General features: G+C 44.8%; 1 long non-coding RNA gene across 1 annotated transcript; it reads right to left on the bottom strand.

Moving 5' to 3' along the window:
• Positions 1-482: 482 nt before the first annotated feature.
• On the bottom strand, positions 483-7,600 carry LOC129387564 (uncharacterized). The gene is made up of 3 exons (XR_011892543.1): positions 7,501-7,600; positions 6,154-6,399; positions 483-701 (listed from the first exon to the last, which is right to left on the bottom strand). It is a non-coding gene; the product is annotated as an uncharacterized lncRNA (long non-coding RNA).
• Between the last annotated feature and the right edge of the window lie 15,754 nt (positions 7,601-23,354).

Here is a 23,354-nt window from a genome sequence, read left to right on the forward strand (position 1 = left end):
ATTTTACTGTCTAGCTAACAATGTCAAGGATGGGATTCAAACTTCTTGAATGCACTACCTATTTAAAATCAATATAGAAAAAGGTCATTTGGACACTACTATGCATAGTACTGCACAATTACTCTATCATCTAGAGGCTAGCAGTTAGAATAACTCAGTGACAAAGTAAGGCCGCCATAATTCACATTGCACGAATTTAAGAATTTTGAGCGGCTAAATAAAATACTTGTGCACAATACTAAGTGTCACTTGCATGAATGGTTGTATTACCTCAGTAATTTTGAACAGTTATAAAAAGTCATGCAAATGTAATGCACAAATGATGCATCTGTTTACCACCTCCTGGCAACAAGCGAACATTAATGCAAGGTGAAAATTGTTAACTAGACTTTGAGTCAAATCACATTCATTTTCTTCAGAAGAGGAAAGAAACACTTCAATCTGTCATTTATGAGCCCTCTAGGCACAACATTGCGGGGAAGCACAAGTTTCTGCATCAGCGCCAGGAATGGTGCAAATGCATATGGATAATCGAGGTTCTTGATGTAGTAGGTTAAAATACAATAAATTACAGCTAGCTCCAGGCTGCCGTTCGAGACCCAAATTATTTCTTGCCTGCTGCCAGCATAAACACACGTGTGCTCGCTGCATGTGTAGACGTGGGGAGCTGCAATCTGGATATCACCACTGGGCAGTGGAGCCTACAAAGACAGTTAGAGCCTATGAACATTCGCCTATCAAACATTAAATATGCACAGTATAATGTGAACTGACGAAGTAAAATTTACCAAAAACGTGCAGTACTGCAGAGCACAACACAACCCCAAAGAGCCCAACCATTCTACATCAAGGAAAATTAGAACTGGCTTACCTTTAGCTCTCATTATAGTAAGCATGCAGGAAAAAGCAATGAAATGTTATTTTACTGAAAGTCATCAGTATAATACTAATTTTCGTTTGTTTGCTGAACTATATACAACTGAAATCTCACTAAAGGATACTACCGTTCAGCGCGTAATTATGCCCTGTTCCCACAAGATACGCATTAACGAGATTTCGCCAGGTAAATTGGTGCAGCATCGCACACTTCATGAGCTGGCTGTGTGCACGTTCCGTCCGGCAGGATGTCTCTTACGGTTTTTGCTTACCTCACCTTTAACTTTCGAATGCAGTAAATCACATTTAAATTAAATTGTGAAATTTAATTTAACAATTTCATCTAATTTCATTAATTTGTTCCTTCTCTACATTCTGTGCCTTCGTGTGTTAATTATCGTGCAGTCTAGTTAAACGGAAGGAGTGAATAAAAAATAGCACCAAAATACTACCATACCTCAATTTAAGCGCATATAAAGTATGAGCAATGCCTCCATCCTTAGTATTATTTCAGGGGAAGAAAATCTAAGGCGACAACATTAAATCGTGTAGTGATGCACCGCTCGACTCGCACCACTGACCAGGGGCGTAGCCAGGGGGGGGGGGGGGGGGGGCTTATGGGGCTTCAGCCCCCCCCCCGAAATTTTTTCGTGCTGTCCATGCACCGCCGACAAAAGCAACCCCCGGCGCCGGAAATCATTCTGGATTTTGTCTAGAGCGTCTTTTTCACGCTCGAAGAGCCATTTCACCGCGAAAATTGCGAACTCAGGCTGAATTTTGCGGCAACGCCCATGCACTGGGAGTCACATAGCGCAAGCAGCCCCATCCGAGCACAAAGTTTCAAGGGTGTTTTCATGGCGAACGGGCTCGCCGCGGCATTTCGCGGAGGCCGCGGAATCTGCACTCTATCATGGAATTTATGGAGCGCGCGGATATCAGTTCTGAAACTTTATGGGTATAAAGTTCTCATAAACATCTGATGTGAAAGGTACATTGACATTTCCAAACGTGTGCTTTAGATTTTCAATTGTGGAAATTTGTAAGTTTAATGCTCCCATAAATATTTGACGCCAAAGGTGCATTGACTTTTCCAAAGTCGCACAACGAGACAAGCCAAATCAACACGCTATCAGACAAGTTGACAAAGCCCGTAGCGAGGCCCGATGAGACGAAGCGTTGTGGTGGTTCATTCGTGCCGTCATGTCACATAAAAAAAATTTTTTTTTTTCACCTGCGCCAAAGCATCCAGTGAAGACACTAAAGCCAGCCAAGGCAACTACGTTCTTATTTAGTTTTTTCTACTTTGACTTTTAATCGCGAAGACACATTGAGCCTCTTCATTTTATTTTTTGTTCTCGCTCCCCTACCCGCGCGCTGCCAGAGCCAGCCAGAGCGCACGCGTTTTTCTCGTGTTGCCCCGACCAGCGCGCGGCGCACTTCGGTGCGCGTTCGGTTTTCTCTGGCCGAGTGTATTTTCGCCTGGCAGAGCTTTGGACGCTTTATAGCTAGCAGACGAGAAAAAGAAACAATGGTCGCTAGCCGCCATCACTGTGGGGACTCGACGGATTGCACCGCGTTCGCTTGAGCGCAACCTCTCCAGAAAGTCTTGTCTCGCCGGTGTAGGATGCCGAGCAGTATGCGCCTGCTTCTTGGTGGACCAAGCGTCTCGTGTTTTCTTCAATATTCCTTTAATAGCCATATCAGTTGCCCAAAGTAGACATTTTATTGTGACCAACATACTTTGCGTTTTTTTTTTCATTACGGTGCCCCCGCACCACAAAACGAAAAAAGAAGCGTTGTTGCGGTGCAGCGAATTGTCGTATGGTGAAAGTGCTATTTTGTTATTTCTTTTGCGGAAATTATTGGGCCATGGGACGCTTAAGCTGCCGGATACTCTTATTATATTATTGCGATAGCAATTATATGGACACTCTAGGCGCATTCCTGCCGTCGCCGTCGCCATCATGTTCCGCATAAAGTCTAAGTGCGATAACATCGTAACCCCGCGCCGCAAGCTGTATGTGCGAGTGAAAGCGTGTGGGGGGTGGGGGGAAATGGGTGAGCCGACGATAGTGGCTCAGTCTTGTGGGCGCAAGGGAGAAGAGTGAGGAGCAAGCGCGCCTTCCGTCGCGCACGATACATCGGGGGGAGTGGATGGAATGGGGGCAGGATCTAGGATTGTGTGAATCTGTGATTGCGCAACATGTTTATTTGCCTTATTTGACGCATTATATACCGTGACTTTTTCTTAGATACGTAGATTTATTGGAGACTTACTTATACGTATGTTTAAATATCTTGTTGCGAGGTTTTGTGTATACGTGCAGTGAACTTCGTTTCCAGTGGCACTTTTTGCCCTTTATCAAGCTGTATCTTCGCATTTGTATATTCCATTGCTTCTTCGCATTTCTAATGTACCAGGGCAAGTCAAATGAAAGTGAGCCTACCCACCCTGCGCAATTATGGTTCTGTTCATTATCTGCAAGGCCTGCGCGTAGCACACAGACATCTCTCATTTACAAAAGTGACACGCAGGTGTGAGGATAAATGTTCTTTGATGCTCTCATACACTGGGTTGAACATGGTTGCGTGCCGTAATGGACTCTCCAGAAGTTGAGCAGCGTGGTGCCGTCAGGTTTTGACAGCTGAAGGTGTTTCCCAAAAAGAAATCAGTCACCGTATGGCTGCCGTGTACATGGAACATTGCATTTCATTGGCCATTGTGAAGCGTTGGAACAAACAGTTCAAAGAAGGGCGTGAAATTTGTAAAGACGACCCCAGACCGGGCCAAAGCCATCGTGCAATCACCCCTAACAAAATTGCAAAAGTTGATGAGCTGATGAGACAAGAACGGAGGATAAGCATCGATGAACTGGCAGAGCGTGTGAACATCAGTCACAGTTTGGTTCACGCCATAATTCATGAACATCTCGGTTATCGGTTCTTGTGTGCGCAATGGATGCACAAGATTTTGAACCACCGCCAGAATACGGAGAAGATCAGTGCTGTGTTTACTCATCTGATCCAGTATCACAATAAAGGTGACGATTTCTGGTCTGCAATTGTGATCGGAGACGAACCATCATGCCACTACTAAGAGCCTGAAACACGACAGCAAAGCTTACAATGGAAACATTCAAATTCACCTTCCCCAAAGAAAGCAAAAGCCGTCATTTCCACCAGTAAGGTGTTGTTGACTTTTATTTTTCGATCGTCGGGGGCCATTACTGATAGTATTTGCTAAATCTTGAGAGACTATCAATTGTTTCCGATATTGTGAAACGCCGGATCGGCTGCGTGTCGCAATCAAGAACAAACTACGTGGAAAATTGACAAATGGGGTCATCTTGTTCCACGACAATGCCCGTTCCCACGTCGCTGATGTGGTTAATACAAAACTAGCAAAGTTCAAGCGGGAAACGCTGCAACATCCGCCACACAGCTCAGACCTGTCGCCTTGCGACTTCCACATTTTGGGGCAACCGAAAAAACAGCTCAAGGGAACCAGATTCGTCTCGGACGATGTCGTGAAAGTCAGTTGCAGACGTTTTGAAGGAGCGACCCAAGGAGCTTTATGAGACGGGAATTGCGCGACTCTCTAGTCATCGGGACAAATGTCTAAATGCTCATGGGGGCTACTTTTAATTAAAGTACCCCGTTTGTTATATATTCGCATTAGCTCACTTTCATTTGACTCGCCCTCGTATATTCTGCAGAACTCATGCTTTTTATACGTGGTCTCTGTTGCGACTATAATTTCGGTGCAATTACTCACGATACACGACCGGTGACAGCTGCTGCTGCGTAATGCACTGGAACAAATGGAAGCGTCATTGAGATTTTTCACTGGCTGTTGCATATGTACAAGAATGTAAACAAGGATCTTGAATGACAAAGTGTCATTAACATATTTGTCCTCAACTTGTTCATTTTATGGCCTCTACATTTTTCATATCAGCGGCATGCATTGCTTTGCTGGCTTCGAACTGATGTAGTTCTAAAGTTCGTGTGATATTATCTTTACTTATTAAATAGACGAAATACATGGAAGCATTGACATCAGTTATGTTGGGCACAATTTTTGGCACATACGAGTATATTTTTTTATGAAAAAATACATATTTTACTTGTATTGACAGTGCGTAGCGTTCAACAATTTGTTTGCAGCATCTTTGGCAATGGCAATGCAGTTATTATTCGTGTATTTGATCCCTAGGCAAATTGTTTAAGAGAAAGCTTTAGCTCGGGCCCAACTCTGACGTGGCCTATTCAGATACATGTAAAACGCAGAAACGGTTGTCTGAGATAACTCCTAAATCGCTTTTAATGAAATTTGTTGCATTTGAGAGAGTATGTTAAATTCTAATGTCTGTTGGAAGCGGAATTTTGATTTAGGGCCTGAACTCTGTTTAATATATTTAGAAAAATTCGAAAGTGCGAAAAAAATAGAAGGACGAAGTTTAAATAATAATAGCTATGCATCAAGAACAGATATCGCGTTTCTGTAAACGGCATCCATTACACCATTCAAACCGGACAAATTCGATATATAAATGTGTATCTTACGTGAATTGGTTATGTTATGTATATCATACAAAGCGGACAAATTCGATATGCCAATGTGTATCTTACGTGAATTGGTTATGTTATGTACAAGGGTTCTGCAAAAGCCATATTTCCATAATACTTAATTTTTTGAGACTCATGTGTAACATATCAATTTTGTTCGCTGTAGATGTACTATTATGTGCAATTCACAGAATTGTGATATCAATTATCATTGCTGATTTACAGAGTTGTATACTTGTTTCGTTTACTGAAAAGTTTCGCTTTTTGCCACTTTTCAATAAAATATTGACGACCTAAATCGAAACTTCGAAACAAGCAGTCACTAGAATTTAAGTTTTTCTTTTAAATGCAACAAACCTCGTCAAATTCGGAGCAGTGGTTGCCGAGAAAAACGAATTCTCCTCATACATGTATTTACATAGGAGCATCCGACCTAATGTTTCCTCTTAAGGAGGAGGTCCACCTGCAACGTGAGCCCCCCCCGAACGAAATTTCTGGCTACGCCACTGCCACTGACCAATACAAATGATAATGCTACAATATAAGTACTGAACAGGAACACAGATGTGAGTACAAGTAATCACAAGGTGAATGCAGATAGCTTTCTGGGCGATAGGTGAAAAGTTTACAAATGAAAGTAATATTTAGCATCGTTACATTTGAGATGTTTTCCTTATGAACTAGTAAATTATCTTTCACATCACATACCTTGGCCGCATTCAGTATCGCGGATCTCTTTCTCCATGGCAACCACTGGGCTGTCAAGTGGGGGCTCTTCCACATGGGGCCACGGTGCGGAGTCTGAAACAAACAAGTGATAACAAAGCACCCAATGAAACCAATTCTTTCCTGTATGCGCTATGCATTTACCTTTAGAGCAGCCAGGCTGTGATTCTTGCACAGGCATGCAGGCCGATTCATTTTCTATGGAGGCACCTACTGGGACAGTCTTCTCTAAAGCAAAAAAAGAAAACGAATGTATATAGATCCCACGCACTGTGGGAATCGATGTAAGCAAAGCTTTCTGTGCTGTTTGCGTTCAGTGGCAATATTTGGCGGTGATGTTGACGGCCTACGACAGTCGTGATGCGATGTTAAATGTTACGTTACGTGCACCACTTGTGTTTGCCTACGTAGTACACCAAACAGCGAGGCGTGTTTGCTCGAGGCATTGTTGTGCGCCATTGTTCGTATGCTGCAAGGAATTTAGCACTGCCATTCTTCACACGAGCGCATGGCATCGTGGCTGAAATGTTTATTTGCTCGACAGCCGCTTGCGCGTTGTCGTCTTGACGCTGCGGTACTGAGCGCAGCTTTGCGTCTGCACGCCTGCATCAGTTGTCATCATGTACAAACTTGCAGGGTGTTTATTTTTCAGAAACAGCAGAAACGTGCCGTTTCATTCTTAAACTAACATTTTTACAGTTTCTCCGCAACTGTTGCCATGTCTAGTAGCGACGTCTCTGAAGTAGCGACCGCAAATGAAGCATGCTTTCTGGTGGCGTCTTTCCCTTCTTCCGCGATCATACTATGTATGCAAGGCGCCACGAGCGAATATCAGCTATTATTCATCCGTTTGGTCAGGGCGTTGGCTTTACGCATTCTCTGTATTATCTTTCCATTGACTATCTCCCCTCTGGAAATTTGCACGTGAGTACAAAAGCGCTGCAGCTTCTACAATGCTTATACCGCAGGCTAACGCGTAATTACAGCGCTCCAGAGGCAATTTTGTCGATGACCGAGGAGTTCCAGAGGACATTGTGACGACTAAAGAGCTCCAGAGGGCATTGTGGCGACGCCCGCGCCGCTCTTGCTGGAAAGGGCTCACAGACGCCACTCCCGCGTCCCTACTATGTACACGTACAATGTAATTTCTCGTACATTGCGTACATTATATACATTACGTACTCAACCACTCCCCGACGCCGCGTGCAGGTCAGCGACAGCAGCAACAGTGGAAAAGCCGAGGAAAGTGGCAAAGAAAGCTTCGCTTTAAAATATTTGATAGACTAGGCAATCAAAAAAGCTTTGGCTAACATTCCACTTTATACTAACCATATTGCACTGAGGAGAGACTAGATGTGCAAGCTTCCACGGTTTCATCTGACACTTAGGCCTCGGACACGGTGCCTGGCACATTGCATTGCGCCTTTGCCTCGGCTGTATTTTTCATTTCTGAAATTATAGACGCAAGGAAAGAACATCATTAGTGTTCACAAAGCACTGCAGAGCGCATTGCAGAGCTCTAGGCGAAAAAAAAAAGAAACGCGTACGTAAGCAAAATGCGTGCGACAGGTATACAACATGTATTCTCCGGAACAACGCTGTATATAATTATACATCATTGTGCGAAATTTGAATGCAAGTTGTAAGAGAAGGGGTGACGTTGCCGTAAAAAGAGAATTGTGCATTCTTCGCAGTTAGTCAATGCTAACCACCGATTCCCATGTTAAATTATTGGCCATTTTGACTAAAAGAAAATAGAAAAAACACGTATTTTCACCTAAAACGCGAAGCACTAATAGCGATAGCAAAGCATTAGACCACTACTCAAACTAAGGTACGTAGTTTTACCTGCCGTAACAGTAATCATTAGCTTACTAATAACCATGGTGTCACGCGAGCACAGGCATAAATGAACATATCTCATTTGACGACCGCGAACAATCGCTATCAAGTTGGCTTGAAGAACGCAGAGGGGAGCGAACGTTTGTTTTGTTGCTCCCTTCAACGTGTCTCCGAACTTTTGAGATTACGCGACCTCCAGCACTACGCGCACCGAAAGAAAGCGGAAATGCAACCACGAGCCGCCTCGGCTTGCCCGACTTCTGCACACACCGGAGATTACCTCCAGGCCAGGGCGCGGGCAGTCACGCACCACCACAGCATGGCTAACGGAGGGTGCGCGAGGCGAGTTGTACAATACTGAACGATTTCTATCAACTACATCAGCCCAAAGCACGGTGCCAGTACAAGAAACGTATTGTTGAGGTCATTTAGTTGCCCTGACACAACTCATCCCGCCGACAATCTCAATATTTTAGAGAGGTCTAATCTAATATTTGCACAAAATGACAACATGACAACATCGAATTTAGCTCAATGTAAATCGAAGAGCTTAAAGAAGCAAATATATCAACAATAACTTTTTTCAGAAACACTTACGCGCAGCGAGAGCATGCACTGTCAAATGTTGAATTGCGAACTATAAAGAATACACGTACTATCCACCTAAAAATAATTAAAAGCAAAAGTTCTGCTTACCGAGATTTTTCCGTGTGCATTTGGGACGTGGTCACAATAGTCACACCTCACCAGGTTGTCACTTCCCGACAGGCGCAGAATAGTGTATCGCTTGCACTCACAACCCGGCTCGTTGCAGCGACCGCGCAACACACCGAAAAGGTCTCTGCTGCACAAAGGCATGAGGGTGCAGCGGATGGCGCAAGTTCCCAGTAGAAGCGGTAATAACTACTTCAGGCTACAAGTGGTGGCAGCACACAATGGTGATCGGATGGTATCCAAACAAGTCAAATATATAATGGCCGTCTCAGAACGACAACTACAACAACGACAGGACGACAGCGCGCTAACCACACCCGCCGGCTCCGAGCCTCCCGCTCTCGCTTAAAATCTTCCCAGCGTGCAACTCGAGCTATCTCGATTGGACCGAGGAGGAGAGATGATAGCACCGTGGATAGCCGCACTCCAGTGTGGCTGATGCCTGCTAGCTTCCGCCATGCTAGAAAGAGGCACTTAGAGGCACAAGCAAAAATGAAAAAAAGAATGAGAACAAGCAATGACTTACAGAAATAAATGTCAGAGGTGCCAGTGATGTTATTGGTGTGATGGTGGAAGCATTTCATGTTTGGACAGTGATAAAGATTTCATTTCTCAGTTGGCGGCTTCACACATTTAACGCTCTTTTCATCTGTCTATGTCTCCTAAAAAGACAACGGAGCGGACGGCGCTCGCTTTTATGTGAGTGTAGCGGCATCCTGTTGATTTCACTGAACGTTTGGCGCGTTTCGTGTCTGCTGTAACTTAAATTTGCTGTAGTTGTAGTGTCAATCTTCGGCACAGCTTAATATGCCCAAAGAACGCTGGCAGTGGAATCAGGTGCTACAAGTTTTATTAGAAAACATCCTAAGTGCAATGCAGAATGGTTCGCCGACATGTAGGTTGTTGTCTATTTCAAAGCAGTTACGCCGGTCGCCTAGCGCGTACCGCATACCCAGCTCCCTCGCCGCGCGTTTATACTTATGTACACACGCTGCCTAGCTGGTACCGCGTGTCGGCATGGTTTTCTTAGGCACGCGCTTCTTGCACACTAACTATTAACCTCATCTTAAGCGCTTATGGTTGAGGCATGGAAAATTTTTGGTTGACAGCATCAAGGCAGTGCAGGAAATGAAACGAACCCGGTTAAAGGCAGAAAATGTATGCAGACAACTGAAAGGTTCTGTACAGGGACATTTTAGTAGACAAGTTGAATTATATTGATATGTGATAGAACCATCCAATGTTTTCAACAACCTTTTACTGAAAGACCCAACACGTTCGTGTGCTTTTCTTCTACTGTTCTTTCTCGCCTCGTACATGAAATTTGTTAAAAAATATACATTGTTCTAAAGAAACTCGCCCGCTTTTGTTTCTCGCGTTGAAATACCGATGTTCCATGGCTGTCTCATGGTGGCTAGAATGCGTGCGAGAGCAGGGGGCTTCCGTCACGTTCGACCGCTGGGTTTCGGCAGGCAGTGCACGCCACATCATTCGATGACACAGTCTTCATTGCTGATATTTCAAATATGGCTTTGTGCCAAGTATGGAGGGTCGTCAAAGAACAGCGCGCAGATGAACTTGCAAGTGCGATCGTGCTAGATTTAGTTTTTGGTTTTAAATCGTGAAAAATGTAACTGCTTGGCTGACAGAAATTAAGACCGAATACAGCTCGAACTGCCGAAGTCCTACGTTTGTAATAACCAGATCATAAATGCAGCACACAAACACATTAGGATACATTTATCAGCAAACGTCCAATCCATGATGTAGGTCTCTTTACTGGTGCGCTGCAGTGTTCTTTAGAGGTTAAAATCTAAAGGTTACAAGGCGCTTTGCGCTGAATTAACCTTTAAATCCGTCAATTTTGACTCTTGTAACCTATAGATATATATATACGTAACAACATTTAATTAAAACATCAACATATTTCGCATGTAACCTTTATTTTATAAGTTACTCGTGATTACAAGTTACCATAAAAGGTACCGTGCTAAGAGTGTACTATAGGTGCCAGTTTTCGCCGACGCCTGAAGAAAGTCATACCCCCCTCCCCCCAGTTCCAGCGGTACGAGTCGCTGGTGGTGGGTCAGTCATGGTCCTTGGGATATGCACTGCTCGAGCTACCATTGCCGGTCACCAAGTGATTGTTGTTTTTACCATCCTTCTACACTGCCCCGATGACCTCATAATTGGGCTCAATTTTCTTTCTGTTCATTCCGCACTGACAGATTGCTCCATCGATACACTACGCCTTGAACTACCTGGACTTTCTGACCCTGATTACAAATCACCGAGTTGTATACAGAGAACTGATCGTGTTCGCCTACAGTCTAAAAACGATACGTATGTCCATTTGTCATGTTCACCAGCTGTTCCAGATGGCGACTATACGTTATGACGCCCCTTGCTGATTTGTTACTAACTCAAGATGTCGCTGCTCCCTACACACTCTTGACTTACAGTTAATAGAACCTGCCTTCCGCTTGTCAATTTCAGCTTCACCAAGTAGATACTCCCACAGGGGATATCCATGGCTCACCTTTGCTCGTTACAAGACGCCCGGGTAGAGGCTTTCGCACCAGATGCTGCCTACCCTCAGAACGGTACGCCGACGTCGTCAACTTGTGCCAACCACGAATTTAGCAACCCGATCGTCTTTGACCTTCCGCCTGACGTCACTGAAGCCTTCTGGCGCGTTCTCGTATCCTGTCGAGACATATTCGACTTCGGCAATCGGCATTTGGGCCAGGCCTCTATAATCACGCATCGCATACATACTGGCGATGCCAGCCCTGTCCAATGACGCCCGTGCAGTGTTTCTGCGTCTAAGAACAACGTCACCCAACGATAAGTCACGAAGATGCTTGCCAAAGACATTACAGAGCCTCGATCCAGTCCCTGGGCATCGACTGTCGTGCTAGCTAAAAAGAAGAATGGCTCGTGGCGCTTCTGCGTGGACTATCGCCAACTCAACAACGTTACAAAGGAAGGCGGTTTCCCTCTGCCATGAATCGACGGCGCTCTTGACTGTCAGCATAGCGTTGCCTACTTTTCGATATACCTTTACTCTGGCTATTGGCAGGTAGCTGTTGGCGCCATGGACCGAGATTAAACGGCGTTTGTCACACTTGATGGACTTCACCAGTTCAAGGCGATGCCGTTTGGACTGTGCGATTCCCCAGCCACATCCGAACGAATGATGGACTCTCTACTCAATGGCTTCAAATGGTCCGCACACCTTTGTTATTTATACGATGTTTTCACCGACGTTCGACACACACGCTCACCGCCTTGCGGCTGTTCTTGATGTCTTTCGCAGGGCCGGGTTGTTGTTGAATTCTTCCAAGTACCCTTTTGTAGGCCGCCAAATTACCATCCTTGGCATGTCGTGAACGCTACCGGAGTACAGCTCGACCCGCCCAAGTTTTAGCTGTGACCGACTTCCCTGTCCTAAGGTCTGCGAAAGGTATTCGGCGCTTCGTGGGACTATGTCCTTATTTTCAATTATTCGTAAAGTGCTTTACAATCATTGCGAGACCACTCGCTGACCTCCTCCAGCTCGACGTTCCTTTTTCCCGGGGTCCTCGACAAGCCGTCGCTTTCTGCCAGCTCACCACCCTCCTCACCTCGCCACTCATCCTGACGCACTTCGATCCATCGACCCCAACCGCATTCCGCACTGATTCCAGTGGTTACGTCATAGGTGGAGTATTTGCCCAACGTCAACAGGGACAGCACCGCGATGCAGCTTATACCGGCCTTCTCCTGTCTACCTCGGGGAGAAATCACTCCATTAGTGAGCGCGAGTGCCTCGCACTTGTGTGTGCCGGTGCTAAATTTCGCCCATATCTATTCAGCCGACCGTTCACGGGAGTGACCGAGCACGACGCCCTTTGTTGGCTCGCTTGTTTAAAACACCCTACAGTCGAATTGAATGCGCTAGGTCGAATTGCATGTCCAGGAATTGCCAGCATGTGACAAAGAGAGAACGAGGCAAGGCGACCCTGCGTGGTCTTGAAAACAAAGAATAAATTCGCAGCATTAGAAAAAACTAAGAACTTTTACATGACCGAAGAAAAATAACCCACCGGGCATACTAACGGCAGGGACATCGATAAGCTATCAAGGAATTGATCTGGTGAGGAAGCAAAACATAGCGATGGAATTTATATTGCTCAACTCACGCCACCCGTACATTTGAAACCCAGTAATAGACGGCGCGGCTTGATGACCTGATGAACAGCATACGGATGTGTCTATCGAGCGCAAGCTAGCCCAGGAAGGTGGCGGGCGCAGAAAATAGTGAATTTTTGCGGGAATAGTGTGTTCTCAATTCCATCCTGCATAATATATGAGCGAGTCGGTCGCACGGTAGCAGGGCCAAAAAATACAACGCACGAACGCATATGTAACGTCGAAGCGGATTCAAACGACTTCCTGGTTCCTGTCGTGATGCCAATCTATGGCCCGTGTTATGCAAATGAGTGTGTGCAGCAGCAGCCAGCTGCCGTGTCACTGATGATGAGCTAGCCGCCGCAAAAGACAATGGAGCGACCGAAGCAACTTCTGGCGGCTCCGCACTGTAGTTTAGCTATATTTATTTTGAAGTGATCGACATTTTTCGAAGAACGGAAGCCTCAGAGCCTGAGAGAAACAGAGGGGAGAGGTAAGGAAAAGGCAAGGAGGTTGACCAAGCAAAGCCCGCTTGGCTACCCTGCTCTGGAGAAAGGGACATGAAATATGAAAAGAACGGGTGAAGTTAGCAGAATGCACGCACCGACGTGCACGATAACTCATCGCTTCATCTGCCACAGGCGGTCGTATAAGCTGGTGGACGGAAAGAAGCGCCGCAAAGCTTTCGTGGCCTTGCACGTAACAGACGCTGGTGCCAACGTTTCCATAATGGGACTTGACGAGGCCGCTTGGTGTATAGAGCGGTCTCGGCGCTTTTCAGCCGACAGAGACCACATATTGCGCGGGAGTTTTAATCCTTCGCAGATGCAGGGTCCATTAGCCCAGTGATGATTGCGGCGACAACGCCGTGCTAGGTCAAGATGGAAGTACAATGTCGATGTAAATCACCTTCACAAGGCAGGAAGATCACGAGCAGATTTGGTGAAACGTTCTGGGAAAGCTGAATACCACGAAAACCCACATGCTTCCGTTATGTGGACCAGTGTATGATACCAAGAGCCATCTTCAGACCACCTCCCCCGCCCAGCCTTTCTGAACTATTCATCCTGCGAAATTCGCGGTACATTCACAGCAATATCCGCTGCCGCAATGAACGAAACCTTCTCAATTCGATCTAATTGCGTTTGCTTGCCTTCCTATGCAGGAATATTTTCGACGCGCTGGTAGCCGCCGCATGAACACACATCAGTAAGAGCGAAAGAACGAGTTTAGTAGTCTGTAACTGCTGCGAGAAAAACGGGGGTGCTTAATTAGGCTGCTCGTGTGACTGCGCCTTACAGCTTTCTCAGCGGTCCAAGAAAATGACTTCGTCAAGCAATTCATTTGCGGCCAAACTCCTGCCTGCATAGGTTTAACATTTGCGCAGATTGCGCGCGCTTTTGGGTTCTATGTCCTGAAGCGCTTTGAACTCAGGACACAAGATCAAATAGTGGACATAATTCATAACGAGTGGTTGGTTTTTGTGGCGTTTCCAAGTTAAATCGGCTTAGCGGGAAACTTTTAAGGGTGACAGAAGAGCGGACTCCATGAATGCTAACTCGCCACTAAAGTTTCATGCAACTTGGCCCTTCTGCTTTTCACGCTGTGTCCATTATTGAAATTACTTGGTTTGCATCGGATTTTTATATAACGTTTTGTATGACTCTTTGTTTTAAGGTGAGAGGTGCTCTTTTCCCTACTAATACTTAATACTTGAGCGAATTCCAACTGGCATCAGCCAAAGAATTTATACCCGTTAAATCATTGTCTTTTTGTGAAATGTATATTGCGAATAATATTTGCCAATCTACAGTTTCTTCCGAATCAATTACCATTAATACCTAATAGCTCGAGCAACTATTCATCTTGGTGTGTCGCGCTCCATCTTTGTTCGACTCCATTCTAGCCCAAAGTGCGGGCTACAGTGGCAATAACAACTTTTACAAAACCTTCTTGCACGATTTGAACCACTTAAGTATGAGTAAAGGAAGCATGCAAACAAACAAACAAAAACGGTAATTTGTCTTACGTTAATGTAACTCGGCACAAAACTATGTGGTGTCGCAACTGGCCACATTCTCAGTCGGCCATTGAAGTCGATTCAACAACTGTAAAGCAACTGTGTAACAACTGTGTAAAGCAGGTCGTGTCAGTATGCCATATAATATGAACGGTGTGACGACGTAACCCGACGGTGGTCATGGATAACGAAGGTGGCTGTCAGGATCGTCTGCTCAAATTGAGCGCTTCGAGTCGGTAACTGTTTTGCGCGACCAGTTTGTCCACAGCGCCTCGCATTACCACCCGTTGAGGTGTTTGGGTCATCGCAATCTGGGTACTCAATCTGTACTGTACCCAAATTCCAACCAGGATGCGGTGAGCTCGCAACTTGCAAGCGCGACTATAGGTCAGGTCGCATAGCTCCCATGCCTGCATAGATCACGGAATTGAATTACGAATGCGCATACCTAGCCAGGTGGTCGGTTTGCCTTGATGTTAGAATCAGTACAACAATATGAAATCAGGCGCACAGGCGGTATAAAATGAGGTTGAAAGTGGTTTTTTCGGATGTGGGAGAGGTTTATGTGTAAAGTTGCAACGAGTTTTACGAGAATCATTCCCTTCCGCAACTGAAACTGAAGGCGCCGCGTTGACCTTTGAGATATACAGTGCAATTAATGAGGCATTTCGTCCCCGCTAACACAGCGTTTCTTTTAACAAATTTTAATCGACAGAACGCTAGCGTACTACATTGCCTACGAAGTCCATCATATTTTAAACGCCTTCAAATGGTATGTTCCACTTGCGGCAGGCCTGGACTTAGGCGATAAGTAACTCTCTCATCCCCGAAATTGAATAACAGGGTGCTCCAACTATCATGCACCAAGATTTAAGAATGTGCAAATGCCAGGTTGCTAGGCGGAACCAAGGTAATGTTGTTTGCCGTCGCTTGTAGATACTCAGAGTATCTCTTGCATTCCGCCTAATTACATAATTACTACTAATTATTAATTAACCTCTCAAATATTATAATCAGATGAAAAGTATGAATGAGAAAATTGCAATTCAACAAGAAAAGCTCCCGATACAGCTTTCTGTTGCTCAATGCGTGCTATACATAAACGTGTTTCTTCCCGGGCGTGAAAAAAGCCTGTATACTGGGCAACGATTGCGTCAAAGAAATGCCGAATACCGGGTGTCATGTAACATGCCGGTGGAACTTAAACTGGTTTTATCGTAATCCTGTCAACGAATTTCATGAAAATTAACACAAAATTGTATCTATGTTGTCGGGTCGTCACAAGGGACAAGGAGCAGCCGCCATGTCCATCTCAAACACGACGAGTTTTTTTTTTTTTTTTTCTTTTTTTGACGTGATAATCACTCGCCGTGGTTGCTCAATGGCTATGATGCTGGGATGCTGAGCACGAGGTCGCAGGATCGAATCCTGGCCACACGGCCGCATTTCTATGGGGGCGAAATGCGAAAACACTTGTGTACTTAGATTTAAGTGCATGTTAAAAACCCCAGGTGGCCCAAATTTCCGGAGTCCTCCGCTACGGCGTGCCTCATAATCAGAAAGTGGTTTTGGAACGTAAAACACTATACTTTCATTTTAAATTATAACGTGATAATCAAAGCTATAGCAGGAATATGTCAGCCCGTCACACGACCTCACAGCTTCATCTCAGTGTTTAGGCGAGGAAAAGCGATAGTTTAGCTTAACAAACCTGAAGGGTCGGGTACTTTATCCGCGTACATAGAGATGCATTTTTTAATTATGTAACTGCGGCTTTTAAACAAACGACAATATTTTCCACGTTCGTAACCCACTAGTCGCTGATAAGAACCGACACGAAATCCGATTACGTTTCTGAGCTTTGTTCGGATTTCAGGAAGCTATAGGCCGGATCAGAGGATTTCAACTGCGCGCTGACCTAAAAAAGAAAGCAAATGCGTTTCAGCAGCATTTGGATGGGATTACAACTCTAGGCAGTAAGCATTGGAATCCCCTCTGAAATCGGCATTGCCTTTGAGAAATTTTTTTCGCCAGTGCCGTTCTCCAAGACCTTTGATGTTATATACACTTGCTGTGTATATAACTATAAGAAGCAGCTTCGAAAGCTGGTGTGCTACTTCTTGAAAAGCGGCTTACGTTTTCGCAAATATGGTACCGTTCCTGGCCTCGCAGTCTGGTTGTGCCAGTGCACACAATTCCGAAAGAAAAAAAAATACGAAGGCATGGAGCAACCAAAGCGGTTTACGGAGTTTTACGAGAAATGTTTGAGACGATACTGAGGCTGTCGTCAATAAGTTTCTCATACGCACGTGAACAACAATGTTTCTTTTACTCGTACTTTCCTCTGTTGCGATGCCGCATCCTGCGAAATGCTTACTCCTCGAGGAAGAGAAAAAAAAGTTACAGGCGATTTGGCTGCGCCAACGACGGAATCTCGTGGGAAGGCACATATTCTTCGACCAAGTTAGGCATCGCTAAGCCTTTGTTTGACCGGTTGCTAATCAAATCCTTTGCAGTCGCGATATACTTTTTTTAAACTGCTCTTTTATCGCACACATGATACCCATAGTCATGCAGACCGGGTTGTGTAATGCATACAGGGTTACTCGGTGAACACAGGAGGCGGAGGATAGCGGATTTGCACAAAGACTGTTTTTTGCGTTGACGCTGTACTGGCCAGTGTAGTAGAGCAGCCTTCGCACTTGCATGAAGTGTACGCCAGGGGAAATCATGCGCTCCGCTATACAGTTGAGCGGAGGCAAGCGGGCAGGCTTAGGCGGATATTTAGGCCCGCTCACAAAGTACAAAGGCACCTTAGTTTGGGCGAGTGAAGACTTACAGCTTCTACACACCTTAAACGAAGAGAATTCTTCAACGTCGGGAAAGGCCAAGAGCAAGGTCACGTACATAGGGGCCGTGGCGCAGTAGAAGTATTTCTTCTGCCGCAGTCTGTCACACACAGGATACGCAAAGCCAAATGTTGTCGATGAAGTCCCGCTTGAAGATGACCGTAGCAGCCATTGCCAAAGACAGACGTTCTTCGGACTTGCGATGCTGGCCTGCAACGTTCGCAGCTAGTCGGGCTTGTCGCTGTTCATCCGTTTCGGCAGCGCGCTTGGCACGGTTGTGCAATCTGCCGTTCTCTAAGCGCTTCTGTCGTTCTTCGGGAGTTTCGTTGGCGCGTTTCTTGTTCTTGTTCTTGTTCTTGTTCCCTGGTGAAACGGCGCAACCCACTCTGGCGGATCGGCCACGAATCGGGCGGTGAAGGAACTGCAAGCATGTTTTTTTGGAATAGATTAGGGTGAAATGAAATAAGTATCTTGCAATTGGGGTTTAATGTGTCTACTGTTACAGGTGTGAATAATCAATGATCTGGATATATTTTGTTAATTTTGTGAACATTATAAGAATTTTGAACAAATCTAACATGCAGTTCGTCTTGTCTCACGCAGAAAGATGCAGAGGGCTTCACAAACGTTCCTGTGTCTGTAACCCAGTACGGCAGCCCCAGAGGAAAGAGTTGCACGAATAGTCAAATTCAAGTCAGGGTTTTGGAAGGGTTCTTCTGAAAATCTTTTCCGTTGAATAATGAAACGGCGGCATGTCAAAAAGAAGTTTTCCGGAGATTCATTCACTCTCATTACATAAAGGGCACAAGGGCGATGTACCCAGACCAGACCCATGGAGCTAAATCATCAGTGGGGGAACTCGGCACCGTAGTCTTGTAGTCGTTACTTCATTTTTTCTAGAGGAGCACCATTTGTTGTTCCAAGGAAAACTGAGATGCGGGAAATCAGATGTTGCCAATGATGAGTGCGCGAATTTATTTGTGGTAGTATATCTTCTACATCGCGCCGCAGTGATGAAAGCTGACGAAGGTAGAATGGCGATTATAGGAACATCGTGGGGATGCTACTGCGAGTGTATCTGCATATTCGTTTAAGGCTAAGCCTTTGTGATCTTGCACCTGCACTAAACGAACGAGACGTAAGTATCTTGGGAGAAGAGAATAGAAAGTTCTTTAATGAAGCTGACAATTTGGGTGTGGTCAGTGAAGAACAGAGAGAAAGACAATCAGTTAAGATTATGGCTATAGTGACAGAAATGGTGGTATATTTGCGCAAAGCTAAGACAATTGCCAATAATTCCGCCTGAATGATAGGCAGGAAGTCAGGTAGCCGAATCGAGAAAGACCAATTTAATGTGTTGAAGAAGGCCCAATCCTGCATTTTCTTCACAGAAGGAAGCATCAGTTGCTACAACGGTCTTTGTATCCAGGTGTGCAAGGTAGTTTTCCAGAATAGTATTCAGATATTCACAAGGTAGATGTTTAGCATTACTCCCAAAAAAAACATCAAATTCAATTTTAGCATCTGGACCGAGCAATTTAGTAAGACCACCTCGGCATTGGTGAACGTTTAAAGGGTCCAACAGTTTTCGAGCGAAAACAAATTGAGAGCAACTGGAGCGATATCACTGACAGTTAAAAAATGAGGCCAGTTCATTAACGAAAACATATGGTGGTCTCCTCCGTGGTGATGCATATATGTTTAGAAAAGTTTGTACCGTTAGGATAGGAAATCGCATGAGAAGAGAAGGCAGGAGTGCTCCTTCATATAAGATATCGTGAGCGACAAATTTAGGAAGCCCAAGACATAAACGTAACCCCTCTCGTTCTGATAGAATCAGAGGCCGAATTTTGTGTGCCGGTACGCCAGAAAAGAAAACGCAGCCAAACTCTATTATCGGGCGAACATACCTGCAATAGATCATAATGAGAACCTGGCGACGCAGCCCTGAACGATTGCTGCTGAGTCTACGCAGCATTCCTACTGTGTGTGTTGCCTTTGAGGTAATATGCTCTATATGTGAACTCCAATCAAGCTTTTCGGTGTACATCACTCCCAAATATTTAAGTTAATTCACCTGTGGGATACTGTCTTGTCGATAAAGAACCGAAATTTGCACAGGAACGCTTTGAGGGATAACTAGGACGGCGCTGTTTCTGATATTAAGAGAGAGATTAATTCCATCGAGACACATTTCAAGGCGTTTCATATAAGACTGCAGAGGTTGATACAAAGCATGTAAGTTAGTAAAAAAAGGCAATCTCGTCGGCGTGCGAATCCTGTTGCAAAGGTACAGTACTCAGTAAAACTTTCAAGAGCAATTAAACAACAACGTTTCAACGCTATCAATTTTCTCCTTTGTTGTTGTTGTTGTCGTTGTTTTTGCCGCCTGAAAACAATGCTCATACCCACAGGGGATTTTGCTACACTGGATTGATTGAAAAATGCATCTTATACAATATCAAAAGGAAGTAAAGGCATAAATTCAAAACGAAGCATTAGGCACCTAAATGCTAATAGAAATTTATATAGGGCCTATACACAAATTTGGGATAAGATGGAAATAAAGTAAAGCTTCCCACAGTCTGTAACCCAGCTGCTGCAGTCGCATTAGCTTGGCCACATCTTTCTCGTCGGTCGACTCCCACTACCTCTGTCGCCGAGCTCGTTGTTGTTCGCTGCGCTTGGCGCGACGAATCTCTTCTTTAGACATTTCCGATGACGATTCACGTTCGATATTTATTTCACACATACGCACGCGGGCGTATGTGCGAAGAAAAGAAGACACTGTGCACGCGGAACGCGCGTGAGGAAACGCGCGTTTGAAGTGGCTTAACACAGACAGAGGCGAAATCTAGCTTGGAAGGCTAGTAGTGCTTTCAGACAAAAAATGTCAGTCACACTGAGAAAAACAACTACATATATCTGTTGTACGGCAAAGCCGTCGGGTATTCATTACCAGTCATGCAAGGCTTATCTCAATCAAATGAACGTATAGACTAAACATCATGATAGCCCGTAGTTTCCATATTTATTCCGGTTAACCGCATTCGACCACCAGTAGCCTTATGATCGCAGAAGCAAACAAACCGCCCACTCAAGTTCTTCGAATTCAAGGACTCTTCCGACACTCAATTTGCTTACCGACAATTCATTATAGGCTTACTCTCATGAGGTGCACATGCTGCCGTCATGAACGAAAGGCAGTGATGGCTACAACGAAGACACGCGCGTGATCGAACAACAGCAGAGGAAGAAAGCGTGAACGAAAAAAAAACGAATCGCCGGTGAGCCTCGAGGCACGAGTGTGGAACAGCGAAGCGGTGCCATTGTGGCAGAGAAAGCTGAGGGAAGAAGGTATCGCCGGCGGAACCTGCTTGTCCTTTATGCAATGAGAGTGAATATCTGCAACACTTCCTTTCGACAGGTCGCCGGCTCATTATTCAAAGGGTAATATCTTTAGACGAACCATTCCATAACCTTCGCTTGAACTGGACTCTTCCGGTAATTACTTCCTTTGCTGCTCTCGTACTGGGTTGCAACCGCAGGAACATCTGTGAAGCCCTCTGCAACTTTCTGCGCGAGTCAAAAAGAATTGCATGCTAAAATACTTTTTTTACTTCGTATGCTAACATAATCTTTATTGTAACACCTTAATAGTATATCGTTCATATCTGTAACAGCAGGTATTCTAGCTCACATATACAAGATACTTATTTCATCTAATTTTCCTCAAAAACATTATTACAGTTTTTCCGAACCCTATTCATGGCCGATCTCCCCGAGTGGGTTGCACCGTTTCACTAGAGAACAAGAACATGAAGAAGAAACAGCCTGTCAGACGTTGGATGCATGTGAGCCTAGTAAACGCGTTTTAGATTGCTGGTCTGCCAAAATATTTTATCGCGTGGGTTTATGAATTTTTAAACGGCAGGATGTTTTACTCCTCTGTACGCAGATTGTCTTCATCAACTTATCAACAGTTAACAGGTTTTCCACAGGAATCAGTCCTATCGCCATTGTTTAATGTTTTACTGTGTACTGCACCTTTGCAACAAGTTGTGCATGTGTACTTATACGCCGACGACGATGCGTTTTTTGCTGCATCGGTAGACTTACATCCTTTGTATCAAACTCTACAGTCTTATATGAACCACCTAGAAATGTGGCTAGATGGAATTAACCTACCTCCTAATATCGAAAAAGCGCCGTCCTAGTTTTCCTTCAAAGCGTTCCTGTGGAAATTTTTATTCTCTATCGATAAGACAGTATCCCACAGGTGAATTCACTTAAATATTTGGGAGTGATGTACACTGAAAACCTTAACTGGAGTCCAAACCTAAAGAGGGCACGCTCAGTAGGAATGCTGCGTATACTCAGCAGCAATCGATCAGGGCTGCGTCGGCATGTTCTCATTATGCTCTATTGCATGTATGTTCGCCCTACAACAGAGTTTGGCTGCGTTTTCTTTCATGGCGTAGCGGCACACAAAATTCGGCATCTGATTCTATCAGAACGAGAGGGGTTACGTTTATGTCTTGGGCTTCCTAAATTTGTCGCTCACGGTATCTTATATCAATAAGCACGCCGGCCTACTCTTCTCATGCGATTTCCTATCCTAACAGTACAAACTTTTCTAAACATCACCACGGCATCACCACGGAGGAGATCACCATATGTTTTCGTTAAAGAACCGGCCTCATTCTTTAACTATATGTGGTATTGCTCACGTTTCCCTCAAGGTGTTTTATGCCTTTATGCTCTTGGCCTTTCTTCCTGACCTACGTTCCTGCCTCGTCTTCTCACGTCGTCTCGGCACCCGGTTCCCGCATAGAGAACCTCAGCAGAAACCCAGTCAACGCCTGCACCATTCCCTCCATAAACTTCTCCGACTCCCCACACGGAACCCTGGTGATACGTGAACTTCGATGATTTACATATGTAATTTGCAGACTAATTATTGACTCTATACCTACAGGTGTTCCTAACTCGTATTCTGTTCAAGTTACACACATTCGAAGTCTTATAAATCATGTCTGTGCGTGGCGAAGAGCTTACGCTTCGTATTTTATTTTCTAAATCTGTTCGTATTCAACAAGCCCAAGAACTTACAACGGTGAAAATATCTGCAACGTCACACCTACTGAAGGCTTCGTTACATACTTTTTCCAAGTGGACGAATTGGTGACATTTTAAGAGCTTATGAAGAGTTACTTCCATTGCAACAACATTTTCTGGGACCGAGGTATCATCTATCCTCATTGGCAGCTCGATTATCAAGCTTTCCGTGACGTGAACATCCCGGGAATAGAAAATAAATCGACAATGCACTACCTGGAAGCAAAGAATCTCACACTCTAGCTAACACACCTGTTTCAGGAGGTTTAAACATTGGTAGTCACTGACGGGTCTATATACATCAAACAGGAGTACAGCATTCCATATTCCTGCGTATCGAGTAGACAGAAATTACGAACTATCCCATAAGAGATCGAATGCGGTAACAGAGCTCTTGGAATATTACAAGTCACATGATTTATATCCGAAAGTGACTGCAAACACGACTGGATGATACATTCCGACTC

This window comes from Dermacentor andersoni, chromosome 2, assembly GCF_023375885.2.
Source record: "Dermacentor andersoni chromosome 2, qqDerAnde1_hic_scaffold, whole genome shotgun sequence".
NCBI lineage: Eukaryota > Metazoa > Arthropoda > Arachnida > Ixodida > Ixodidae > Dermacentor > Dermacentor andersoni.